This window comes from Astatotilapia calliptera, unplaced genomic scaffold (genome assembly GCF_900246225.1).
Source record: "Astatotilapia calliptera unplaced genomic scaffold, fAstCal1.2 U_scaffold_11, whole genome shotgun sequence".
Taxonomy (NCBI): domain Eukaryota; kingdom Metazoa; phylum Chordata; class Actinopteri; order Cichliformes; family Cichlidae; genus Astatotilapia; species Astatotilapia calliptera.
The window spans coordinates 251,583-256,917 of record NW_020535630.1 but is presented as its reverse complement, the minus strand read 5'-3'; the positions used below and the strand labels follow the sequence as shown (position 1 = coordinate 256,917).

Below are 5,335 nucleotides of genomic sequence, written 5' to 3'. Positions count from 1 at the left end.
TGTGTACAAACGTGTTCAGACCAGATGTCAAATGATGTCAGATGTCATCCGTGAATGGATGCAACTGTGGATCGTTCCAATAAAATGAGGCAGTTTTGTAAGTACAAGCCCACTACAACCCATCATCAACATTTTAAATTACATTATACATCTTCACTGATATAAAGCACCACTATTTTAACCTGATTCACTTTTTCCACCCTAACAGTTCATTCCTCAAATCAAACAAGATATTTGACCCTAAAAAAATGCATCAACAAATAATTTTGTAATAAAATATTTATTCTTCAACTTTTACAAGTGAAATCAAACAAGTGTGTTTAAGAGTGAAACCAGAGTGGAAGCTGCTCATATAGAGTCCAACCCAGGCTAAAGTAAGCTGAGTAGAGCAGCACCATCAAAGTGTCGGCTCTCTGAACACGGTGCAAGATCGCCATCTGCAGGACAAAACTAGTTTTTCTCGCCCTCCTCGTCAACATCAAGATGATGTCATCGTACAGCAACTGATTCGCTGTCCGTCTGGAACAAAGCATTTACATTAAAAAAGACATTTACAGAAAATACAAACACCAACAACACATCTCATCATCACATGATATTTTATTATTTATTATATTATATATTTTTATTGTACCATCAACATCAACAAATACCAGCATATTTTCTTTGAGATTGAGTAGAGTGGACCTTTCCCTTGGTTCACTTCCTGCTCGCAGCATCAGCTGACCTCTGACTTCCTGGTTAAGGTCTCTCAGCGTTGACTGGAATATCAAATCGGACTCACACCATGTTCTTGTAATGTGGTCATGTCTGTCAGCTGTTTGAAGAGCATCTCTGGCCTAAACACAATAGGAAGAACAACAACACGGCAAAAAAAAACAACACATTTCCATATTAGATGAAGGGCACCGTAACTGGAAATGGTAACATTCATCTGATGCTGCTTTGGATTTATCTTCTGTTTTAGACCAACTTTGATCACTTCGAGCCATCTTAAGTCCGTTTGTTCTAACTTCTCACTAACATCTCGTATGATTTCAGATCCCTGCTGTTCCCCAGCTGCCCTGTAGGTTTGTGCTTTGACCTCCAGAGGGCGACAAATCAGCACAGACAGAGAGCTCCATTCAAACTTTGCTGCCATCAGGAATAATTCTTCAAATATAATCATCAGTGTTTGAGCAGTTATGATATCAGGGACAATCTAGACATGTGTGACAATACTGAACATGTCACATGACACACCTCAAACATCATGTGATCCACTCTCAGTCTGCACTTTCATTCATGACTTCAACAGGTTGAAATGAGCTTTGAAGAAACATTCAGTGAAATAAATCTTTCATCACAGGATTCATGTGAGCAGCAGATGAACTTTACAAAGAATCAGTGGATTTATCTTCTGTTTTAGATCAACTTTGATCACTTCGAGCCATCTTAAGTCCGTTTGTTCTTCTCACTCACTAACGTCTCATATGATTTCAGATCCCTGCTGTTCCCCAGCTGCCCTGTAGGTGGCCTCAGTGTGTCTCACACCATTTACAGATGATTACAGGTCGTTTACAGTTCAAACAGGTCCAACATAAGAAATATGCAGAAAATATCCTGCTATAACAGTTTGGGTCAAAGTGCAGATGTTCCAGATGTTCTGAGTCTGTCTGTGTTTCATGTTAACATGTAGATGTTGGACCAAAGTGAAGCTTTTTGATGTGACAGCAGGAATGTGAAGTGTAACTCTGAGCTGTAGGAAATGAAACTAAACGGACTTTTTCTCCTTTATTTATAGGAAAGTGTAGGAGAGCAACAGATGAACAAGCGTTACTGTAACAGGAAACATCAGAGGACCTTTATGTTCATCATCATCACTGTTTCCTTGTTCTGTCACAAACACACAACACTTCCTGCTCTCTCTCTGATGGATCTGATTGGCTGTTTCATTCACAGGAGGTCAGGGCGTCACACAAACAGCTTTAACTGCACAACGACACACTTTAAATCATCTGCAGACAAACCTGTGTGTTTGATTTATGAAGAAATAATAAAGACGTGTGTACAGCTGTCCATGAAGCAGCTTCTCACACAAACTCTGACACTTCAGCCACTTTAATTCCTGCAAAGCTGCGTAATAAAGAGCTGTGACTGCTATGAGCTGCTGATGATGACTGCATGAAGCTCTCAGCTGAAGCTTCTTTCATTTATTTTAATGTTAATGTCGCCTTTTTAAGTCTGTGTGAGGATTTTAATGACACACATTAAAGGAGCTTCTTTGATTAGAACCAAATTCATGTTGATTTTCAGCCTGAAATGATAAAAACTTTAATAATTCTGTTTATAATCATCAACCTGGAGACTAATGAAAAGTATAATAGTGAAAAAAAGCCTTTATTATTTGAGTAATGCCTGAATCTGCTCAGAGACGGAGACAACACAGAGGTGTTGATGACAGTTTGACATTAACTGAATTAAAAACAAAGTGCTCTTATTGTGAAAATCTGCCTCCTACTTCTTTAAATCATTTTTATGTATTTTTTAACCTCACAGTGAAACATTGAGGCATTAATCTGACACAGTTTGATCAGCAGCTGTGTTAGGTTTGTAGCTTGAACCCATCCGCTGGAACGTTGAAGGCAATATAATTACACTGCTAAGCAAGACACAAGTAGGCAAACTTCTTCATGGTACTCGTGCACGGGAGAGAACCAGACAAACGCCGTTCCTTCGCTTGACCCCAGTAGCTCTCGTCCGTCCTCCCGTAACACTGTCCTTTTATTGAGGTTACATGAATATGCATAGGTTCATTAACATACGACGTCTACATACAAACAAAGAGTACCTTGCCTGTGTGTGTGTGTGTGTGTGTGTGTGTGTGTGTGTGTGTGTGTGTGTGTGTGTGTGTGTGTGTGTGTGTGTGTTGCTGATCAAAGGGTCAAACATCCTTGGTCAGGAAGAGGGTAGACTAGACCCCCCCCGGTGAGGAAGTCCAGCAGTTCATCTTATTGTGAAAATCTGCCTCCTACTTCTTTAAATCGTTTTTATGTATTTTTTAACCTCACAGTGAAACATTGAGGCATTAATCTGACACAGTTTGATCAGCAGCTGTGTTTTCACTGACGTTTCACTTTGATTTGTTCAGACTGAGCAGAGAGGATCGGTTCTCTGTGTGCGCACTGCTGAGAAACACAAGCTCATTTCTGCTGTTTCATGAAAAGTGTTATGGAGGAACAAGAAGTTCAGCCTCTAAACTCTCAGCGTGAGGACTGAGTGAAGAGTTTCAGAGCAGAGAGTTTTGGCTCACAGCTTTTAGCGTCTACACAAAGAGACGATTACGCACTTGATCTGAGAACATCTCCACCTCCTACAAACAAACTCTCCTACGAGCAGCTGTCACAACCACAACAGGCAGAAGACTGGATCCTGCTGCAGGTTAATGATTGATCTAAAGGCAGCTGACCTTTGAGCAGGAACTTGTGAGTCTTTTATTGTGTTTAATGCTCACAGTGCTGAAGCCTGCAGACACACCCACATCATATTATTTGTTCTCAGGGTTGTTCGGCGTGGTGGAGTGGGAACAGAAACTTTCTGCAGGTTAATTATTGATCAAACTAAAGTCATATTAAGGAGCTACTGGCACGGAGTCAGAGCAGAGCTCAGAAATCTGAAATATATCAAAGTATATTAAAGTTAGAGTTTAGAGAACACTGTTTGGTTAGCTGCCTCAAAGGCAGATGACTCTCAATATCACAAGATCAGGTGAGATTTCAGACCAAGGGAAAATCACTGGGATTATCTGTGAAGAGGCAGAAAAGCATAGACCTCGTCTACCTTATAGACATTTTGAAAAGGTAAGAGTGAATCTGTCTTCATTCATCTACATGGAAACATAAAACCAAAAAACAAACCAATACAACAAAATCACACCCAGTAGGGCTGGGCGATATAAACAATAAACGACAGAATCGATTAAATTTGGTCAACGATAGAGATTTTGACTATACCGCTCTATCGCGACAGCGCATGTGATGATGTCATCAAACTGCACCTGTTTTGGTCGAAAGCATCGCAGCGGTTAAAACCATTATCCTCTGCAATTATGCCGGGTGACAGTCACAGCAAAGAGATGAAGCACTTTTGAAACGCGGGGAAAGCCAAAAACTGCGCTTCCTCCACTTCCGTAACATTGATTCAATAATGTTGAATTCTCTGCAGCTGCTCTATTCCCATGTTGTGGCAGTATATTAATAACTAGCCTCGTGTTGTGGATGAATGATCTCAGTTGTTCTCGTGACTGAAGTTTGGCCCGTGTACAGCATCCTGCTATGCGACTGCATTTGTCCCTGACCACCAGAATCACTCACGTTAACTTTTATCGAGTGGAAAAAGAGTTGGGGTTCATCCTCCAGCTTCACTGTGCTAATGTTATGCTAACATAGCTGTGTCGCTAGCAATCACGTAGCACAACATTATATACCAGGTAGTCCAACTTCAGTAACCCTGCAAACGCCACTGCTGTTTAGTTTTCTGTCTTCATTTATGTTGGAAGTGGTAGCAGAGCTGTTTGAATTAGTTTCAAAAATCTCAGTCAGAACATGGTATGAAATGTTTAGGTGTAAACTAGCGCGCTAACTTCCTGTTAACTTCTAAGTCCGTTAAATTTAATAAATTCTGTTTTCATGGATATTAAACTTAATTGTTACATCTGCTAAAGCAGCAACGCTGATGATTTTATTAAAGATGAAAGAATTTAGACCGTTTTTAACTCTCAGTGTTCGTTTGACTTTGGGACCTGAAGCTGTCGGAGTTTTGGACCCAGATTACTCCGTGAAGCTCCTCCCTATGGCAGCCGTAATGCTCTGACGATCCATCAAGCAGTGCGGCTTACCAAAGTTGTGCTAAAACATTTTTAACAGATTTCTGCAGCCAAAATCGGTTCGAGGTCACGAAGCACAACCAGAATTCATACATAAGGCACACTCTTGATTTTTGAGAAAATTAAAGGATTGTAAGTCTGCCTTATAGTGTGGAAAATACGTTATACAGAAGAAAAGAATATATCGCGATATATATCGTTACCGCACATGCTTCAAATTATACCGCGATATGGATTTTAGGCCATATTGCCCAGCCCTAACTCCCAATTTATTTACAACATTTGAAACATACAGTGTAGCTCCGTCAAAACACCCCAAGGCCAAGTGAAAGTGCTGAGAGGGAAAAGATCATGATTAATGATTTATTTAAACTCATAACTGGGTGCAGCAGCTGAGCTTTGACCTGTGAGCTGCAGCTCAAGCTTCTTTTATGGTTCAGTGTTTAATGTGTAAACTGTTTATCACTGCAG

At 40.4% G+C, this 5,335-nt stretch overlaps 1 long non-coding RNA gene across 1 annotated transcript; it reads right to left on the bottom strand.

Annotated features, from left to right (window-relative positions):
- Positions 1 to 261: 261 nt before the first annotated feature.
- LOC113017362 (uncharacterized) lies at positions 262 to 1,124 on the bottom strand. The gene is made up of 2 exons (XR_003271465.1): positions 654 to 1,124; positions 262 to 519 (listed from the first exon to the last, which is right to left on the bottom strand). It is a non-coding gene; the product is annotated as an uncharacterized LOC113017362 (long non-coding RNA).
- Positions 1,125 to 5,335: the final 4,211 nt, after the last annotated feature.